Genomic DNA, 7932 nt, shown 5'->3' on the forward strand with positions numbered 1-7932 from the left:
CCCCCTGGAGCTCCTGGTCTCAGGTGAGAGTCGCTGACCCTGTCCCCTCTGTGTCCCAACATTGTCTTCAGGGCCCTGGGACCAGGAGGGCTCTGGTCTAGGATGGGAGTGAGGGGCTCCAAGGGAGCGTCCGCAGAGGGGTCCACCCCTCACGGTGCAGGAGGGAAACAGGTCCTCCCACGCTTGCCCGTCCCTCGCCCCAGCCCCAGGATTCTCCTGGGAGAGGAGGAGCTTGGGGGTCAGGGCACATGAGGAAGACCGTGAGCAGAGACAGGGTCTCAGGGAAGCTCCAGCCCCTCCACACTCCTGTCTTTTCCCCAGGACCCTCTATGGACCCCGGCCCCCCCGACCACAGGCCCCCGGACCACGGGGCCAGGCTCAGCAGATGGTGAGTCACAGGGGCTGCTCTCCAGGGACTTTTCTTCTAGGCTCTCAGAGATGCCAGGGGGACGATGGGGCTCCAGGAGCTCTGAGGCTGGTGGAGGGGAGCTAGGGTGGTCATGGCAGAGGGAGGGGGAGGGGGCCCAGTGGGGGAGGCGCAGCCAGGTGCAGTGCGGAGCACGGCAGGCCCGGCGCCTCACCCTCACTGACCCCAGAGGCTCTGAGGGTGAGTGGGGGTCTCTGTCCGCCTTGGTGGCTGGGTCCATGGGGAGCGGGGTCTGAGCTGCCTCTCAGTTCAGGGTCCTCCGGAGGCACTGGCTGGCACATGCGCCTCCCTGTGTGGGCCTCAGATTCCCCAACTGTAAAGGAGAGAGTCGTGGACAGAGTAGATTTCCCATCAGACCATGGCTCTGATCCTGGGAGAGGAGGGCTCATGAGAAAGCCCTCCAGGTCGTGACCTATAGGGATTTCTGTCCTTTTGCAGCAATGACAGTGACATTGTAGGGGGAGGGGAGGGAGGACAAGGGTGGGGGCATTCAGGTAATAAGGGGGATCTGGAAGGACCCTCAGCTCCAGAAGAAGATGCTGGGACAGGCCGGGCCCCAGATGAGGAGCCCAGAGCCCCAAGCTGGTGTCTGCACAGGGGACAGCATGAGGAGAACACAGGGAACCCACAGCCCTGGTTCTAGTCTCAGCCCTGCTTCCTCCAGACTGGGCGACCTGAGACATGTGAATGACCTCTCTGTGCCTCAGTTTTCTGTCTGTGGAGTGGGCGGGAGGGGCGGCAATGGTCTGCTGGGTGATCGTTGACAGGGTCAGAGCTGAGTGCACAGAGCCCAGCAAGTGCCTGGCACACAGTAGGTGCTCAGTGAAATGGCATCACTGTCTCATTCATGGTGTGGCTCGTGCACAAGGTCCCCACTGGTACCTGTACATCCTCATCGGGGCCTCGGTGGCCTTCGTCCTGCTGCTCGGCCTCCTTGTCTTTCTTCCAGTCCAGCACCAGTGTCGGGGCAAAGGCAGGAAGCCAGGTGAGAAGGGAAGGGGGTGACGGGCTCCAGGGGTGGTGGCTGCCCCATGGGCCGAGAGGGTGAGCTCAGGGCAGCGGCCAGAGAGAAACCAGAGTGGTGGGAAAGGCCAGCATAGAAGGACAACTGTGCAGAATCTCAACCCAGAGAATCTAGAAAGAAACCCCCAGGTTGGGCCCCAAGAGCTAGTTGAAGGTACTTCCCTCCATTCAAACTGGGGAGATGGAGAAACCCACAGACAGTATGTGTGAAGGGCGCCTTTCCCTGGAATCACATGGTTAGGGGGTGGGGGTCATACCCTCCCAGCCCAGAGGGACGCTGATTCCCAACATCCTGCAGGGGCTGCAGACCCGGAGCCCCAGGACAGAGGCCTGCACGACAGGTAACTCCTGCCCGCAGTCGCCCAGACTCCCACCCACTTGCCGCCACTATGCCCCCTAACACCCTGTCTCCTCCCCAGCTCCAGCCCAGCCCCTGCCGCCCAGGAGGAGAGCCTCTGTGAGAGAAAGGGGGCCGCCCTGGGGGTGGGCTGGGAGTGTCCAGGGGGGGGGTGAGGACTGAATTCCCACATGCCCTCAGCCCACTGCTGAAGCCTCGGGATGACAGATGCCCTATCTGGGAGCAGGGGGGCGGTCTGCAGCCCTGAGAGGAGGGCTCAGGGGACCTTGCCAAGAGACACACCCTTTTCTGTCCCAGCAGACGCTGCCATGCAAGACATTCAGCCTGAGGAGGGGGTGGAGCTGGACCATCGGGTGAGACCCCCACTCTTGTGCGGACTCCAGGGCCCTTGTGGTGCCAAACTGAATCCAGTGGACAATTTCGTGTCCTCACACCACCCAGTCTCAGTAGTGTCCTTCAGAGGCCCTCACGCTCCTTGGGCACCCTGTGTCAGCCCACTGTGACCTTGTGGGGCCTCCTTTGGGTTCCCCTTGTCTGGCTTCCCAACCACTGTCTGACTTCTGGTTGTTGGGGTCCATACTCACGTCTCAAGAGGGTGCATGAAGAAATGATTCTCCCACAGTTCACTAAGTCCCTTCATTCATTCACCCAGCAAATGATACACGGAGCCCAGCATTTGCCAGGCCCCACCTAGTGCTGCCGGCATAGCTGTGAGCAAATCTGACCACCTTCCATGAGCTCACTTTGTGGGTGGTGGACAATATGCACGGAAGTGCACAGCATCCTCGAGAGCAATGTGTGGCCAAGGAAGATAAAACCAGGGAATGGAATAGCAGGTGCAAAGGTCCTGAGGCAGCAACATGCTTCATCAGGAACATGGCCCATGCAGCTGCAACCAAATGAGCAAGAAACACTGTCCGGAATAGAATCAGAGCCAGAGTAAGAATCACATGCGCCAAGGCTCAGGAAGTCCTTGGAGATTTCACCAGGAAAGTGACCTAATGGGCAGGAAAGTTTGAAGCATCACTCTGGCAACATTGGGGAAAATTGTCTGAGGTGGTCAAGGGGAATCAAGGAGATAAACCTCCCCCTCACTGTCTGTCCACAGCAGAACACACAAGATGAAGACCCCCAGGGAACAACGTATGTCCAGGTGAGCCGGTCAAGATCAAGACTCAGGTGGGGACTGGCCACTTCTCCTTCCTCCGTGTCAGAGGGACTGTTGGACTCAGAAGACAGACAAGCAGAGGAAGACAGGCAGACGGACTGTCAGGTGGGTCCCTTCTTCTCTGAGTTCCCAGGCTTCCCCCTCCTCAATCACAAGCCTTCCCTCTCTTCCCCACTGCAGGTTGCTGCATCTGACACCCCCCAGGATGTGACCTACGCCCAGCTGGACCCCTTGGCCCTCAGATAGGAGACAAGGGCATCCCCTCCTTCCCAATGAGGGGAGCCCCCAGCAGAGCCCAGTGTGTATGCTGCTCTGACCATCCGCTAGCCCAGGAGGGACCCAGACCTCACACTCCAGAGAGGGGGACCACAGGGACCCTGGAAGGCACAGGATCTGCCCACAGTGGGTGCCACCTAATGACCCTACCCAGCCTGGACTCCTCACATGGACCAGTAAGAACTCCTGGGACCCTCTGGGAGTCACCAATTCTGCCATCAAAGATAGTAATACCCCTACACTTTGGAAATCAAAGCAACAGACGTCTCAATTACCCATGAATGAAATGAGAAAATCAAAAAGGAAACAAGAGAATGTTTACACTGAAGGACAATGTAAATGTTATACATCAAACCAGTGAAATGGGAAAATTAAGAACCAAGTCAATGATCCAAGCTATTGTACCAAGAATTTAGAAAAAGAATAGCAAATTATTCCAAATGAAGGTAGAAGAAGGGAAATTAAAGTGATAAGAAAAGCTACTAATGAGGTCAAAGAAAAAAATAGAGAAGAATCAATGAAGCCCAAATGTTCATTTTTGTATATATTCATCATATGTTGAAATCCTAGTCACAATGGCCAAGGAACAGAGAGAGAGAAGGCACACAACACATCACCAGTCAGGACACCATCACATCCTACACACAGTGTTTATTATGTTCACTTTTATTAGTTGTTATTATATTATGAACAATTTTATGCCAAAATATTAGAGAATGTAGATGAAACAGACAAAATCCTCAGAAATACACGTTACCAAGATAATGGACACCGGGATGAATAGAAAATCGGAATCACTGTGTGTGTAAAACGCGGTGAGTATGCAGTTAAAGTTTTTCCCACAAAGTGAACTGAGTCTGGAAAGTTTCACTGGTGAATGCCCCCAAATACTGACGCACTTGTGAAATAAACACACACATGAGCACACGGACACACCTACACTCGTGAATATGTGAACGCATGCACACTCGTGGACATGTCTACACGCATGAACATGTGAGCGCACACACGAACACACGCGTGCACATACACATACCGAACTCACACAGGCTTCCCCTGAGAATAGAGAAAGAAGGAGTACCTCCCCAGCCCATTTTATCAGGCCCGAAAAAACAAAAATTGACATGAGAATCTGACGAGAAGAGCCAATCAATTAAATAAAGGGGGGGAAACGTGATAAGTACTGAAGGGATAGACTAGGGACTCCGGCCTGGCCGTTTCCACCTGGACACCCCCAGCTGATGAGGCTGGGTGCTGTAAGTGCACAGTTCGATGTTACTTTGCCTAATTCTCATTTGTTGCCTACTATTAGCTTCATCGATGTGTGGAATCCTTTCCTCTTCTATTCCTCTTCCTTAAGCTCCTTGGAGGAACTATCTTAAGCTTCCTGACTTGGGTTCTCTTAGGTTTCTATAATAATAATGTTTTCTTTCTTTCTGGAAACTGAATGAATGAACGAATAAATAAATAAATAAATAAATAGTCTGATTATTCATGGATCACAAAATTGTATGCATGAACTATCGAAAATAATGTAAAGACCTATTACTCTAATCTGAAAAGGATTTATGCCACGTCACTTGAAACATCAATCAAATCAATTGCATCTCGGAGGTCCTGTTTGGAGCCAAGAGGAAGTGGACATCCGTTTCCCTGCAGAACCCCATTGTTCACAGGTGAAACTCCCACAGACTATAAACAAGACACATGAGTACTCTGAAAAGTGGAGCGAAGTCGGCCGCCAGGCTTAAGACCAAGAAGACCCCAGGAAGGACACAGCTGATGTCACAGGAGGGCGCGTGGGGCCCCTGGACTCTGTGCCTTCCACGTGGCAGTAATGAGTCAGCACCCCCAGCAATGTGCCAGGAGTGGCCTCTGTGATCGAAGATTCAAATAAGATCCAGACCCTCAAAACATCATATCCAAACCTGCCAGGTCTCCATTAAAAAAAAAGTCACTCATTCAAATAACATGGAGGACAAGGGGAGATGGAGAGGAGAAGGGAGTTGAGGGAAATTGGAAGGGGAGGTGAACCATGGGAGACTGTGGACTCTGAAAAACAATCTGAGGGTTTTGAAGGGGCGGGGGGTGGGAGGTTGGGGGAACCAAGTGGTGGGTATTAGAGAGGCATGAATTGCATGGAGCACTGGGTGTGGTGCAAAAATAATGAATACTGTTACGCTGAAAAGAAATAAAAAATTTTTTTTAAAAAGTCACTCATCATAACAAGAGCCAGGAAAATCTCCTTGGAGTGAAAAAGAGCAGGTGCATAGATGCTAGCTCTCTGCTGTTTTGGACAAGGACTCCAAGGCCAATGCAATGGAAATGCTTCAAGGAACCATTACATACACACACACACACACACACACACACACACATGCTTCAGACACATCCAAAAATATACTGGTGCCATTTTCCCAACAGCTTTTGCTCACTTCGTGTCTCTGGGTCACATCTGGGTAATTATCCCAATATCTCAAGCTTTATCATCATTATTGTAAGTGTGCGTGTGATGGTGACCTGTGATCAGTGAGCTTGGATGTCACTATCATCATTATTTGGGGGCACCACAAACCACGCCCACATAAGACAATGAATGTGGGTTCTCGCCGCCCCATCAGCCTACCGTTCCCCGTCTCGCACCCTCTCCCCCGGGCCTCCCTGTTCCCTGAGACCCGGCAGTACTGAGATGAGGCCGGTTAATACTCCCACCGTGGCCTGCCAGGGTCCAGTGAAAGGAAGAGCTGCACATCTCTCCCTCTAAATCCAGCGCGAGACCTGACTAAGCTTAGGGAGGAAGGCGGGTCGAAGGCCAACTCAGGCCCAAAGCCAGGTCTGTTGTGGCAAACGGCCCCGCTGTAAGCACAAAGGAAAAGGCCGTGAACGCTATTGCAAGAGCTCATCCCGAGCAAGGCCCCGACTCCCTTCAGTTCTGTGAAGGCCCAGGGAGGCGTGGAGCCTGCACACCCGTTTGAAGCCCGCAGAGGTGGTTCAGCAGGTGGGAGGAAAGAAGCCGTCCCCAGGACAGTGCAACGTGAAGCAGCCGGTGCTGACAGAGGAGCCGCCACGAGTTACCCGGAGCCAGCTGACGTGATCCGCCACGGCGGCTGCACTAACCACGGGTCTCCAGTGTGGACGGAGCAGTCTCCTGCTGGCGGAGGACGCCATGTAGGACTCTCGTCACTAGAGAGAAGTCAGCGCCGGCCTCAGAGCCGCAGAGGACAGGCTGAGTCCTGCCCGGGGCTAAGGCAGCTGGGGCTTCGAGCTGGAGCCCACGCTCAGGGACCCTCTGAGACTCCTAGGGCCCTCGGGAATGATGCTGGATCTCCTCTGCCTGGGCTCCGTCGCCCAGCGGCAAAGCCTGGATGGCGGCGTGTCTCTTTACAACACGGTTACTGAGTATTTTAAGCCCAGTCTTGAGACCTACTGCTCAGAGGGAAAACAACCATCCTTGTCCCTGGTGACAATGCACCTGGTGACCCAGGGGCTCCAATGGGGATGTTCGACGAGAGTAACGTTGTGTTCACACCTGCGAACACAACACCCGTCCTGCAGCCCCTGGATCAGGGCGTCCTTTCCACGTTCAGGTCTTAGCATGCGCAAACACGATTGACAAGGCTGCAGCTGCCTTAGGGATGGCTCTGATGCAGCTGGGCAAAGTCGACTGAAAACCTTCTGGAGAAGACTCAGCATTCTAGACGCCATTAAGGGCACTTGGGATTGGGGGCGCCTGGGTGGCTCAGCCGGTTAAGCATCCGACTCTTGACCTCAGCTCAGGTCTTGATCTCAGGGTAGTGAGTTCAAGCTCTGCATTGGGCGCCACGCCTGTGGAGGCTACTTTAAAAAAATAAAAGAACATTTGTCATTCACGGGAAGAGCTCCAAATACCAGCCTTAACAGGCGTTTGGAAGAAGTGGATTCCAACCCTCATGGGTGACTCTGAAGGGCTCAAGGCTTCGGGGAGGAAGTCACTACCGGTGTGGTGGGGACAGCAAGAGAACCGGAAGTCGCCGTGGAGCCTGAAGAAGGGACTGCACCGCGGCAAGCTCACGGTCAAACTCGAACGGCCGAGGAGCCGCTTCTGAAGGAGCGGCAAGGAGAGGGCTTCCCCGAGTCGGAAGCTACTCCTGGAGAAGATGCTGTGCACGCCGTTGAAGTGACAGCCGAGGATCTGGACTATCACACAGACTCGGTAAAGCAGTGGCAGGGTTTTAGAGCATCGACTCTGATTTCGTAAGCAGCTACAGAAAGCAGTTCTACTGCGGTTAAATGCTGGCATACAGCTGCACCTGCCACCGAGAAGTTGCGACAGGAAGAGTCGATCGATGTGGCAAACTTCACTGTTGTCTTATTTTCAGAGTCTCCCCAGCCACTCCGTCTTCAGCACCCGCCACCCTGTCCAGGCAGCAGCCACCAGCATAGTGGAGGCAACATTATAGGATTTTTGTTCCCTTAGTGCCCACGGTTCTTGGTCACACTGCTTCGAAGAATGAAGAGTTAGACCCAACGAAGAGTGATGGGCGGTCAAGTTTATTGAGCATAGTACAAAGCTCGCAGAGAGGGAGGGAACCCAAGAAGGTCGCCGTTTTGGAGTTCAAGTCTAGGGGTCTTATAAGCTCCTTGGAGGAACTATCTTAAGCATCCTGAGTTGGGTCTGCTGTAGATTGGCTGCTAAGAAGT

At 53.7% G+C, this 7932-nt stretch overlaps 1 pseudogene; it reads left to right on the forward strand.

Moving 5' to 3' along the window:
* LOC116861871 overlaps nt 1-3892 on the forward strand; it is a 44576-nt pseudogene extending 40684 nt beyond the window's left edge.
* Nucleotides 3893-7932: the final 4040 nt, after the last annotated feature.

This window comes from Lontra canadensis, unplaced genomic scaffold (genome assembly GCF_010015895.1).
Source record: "Lontra canadensis isolate GAN:19392208 unplaced genomic scaffold, GSC_riverotter_1.0 scaffold206, whole genome shotgun sequence".
Taxonomy (NCBI): domain Eukaryota; kingdom Metazoa; phylum Chordata; class Mammalia; order Carnivora; family Mustelidae; genus Lontra; species Lontra canadensis.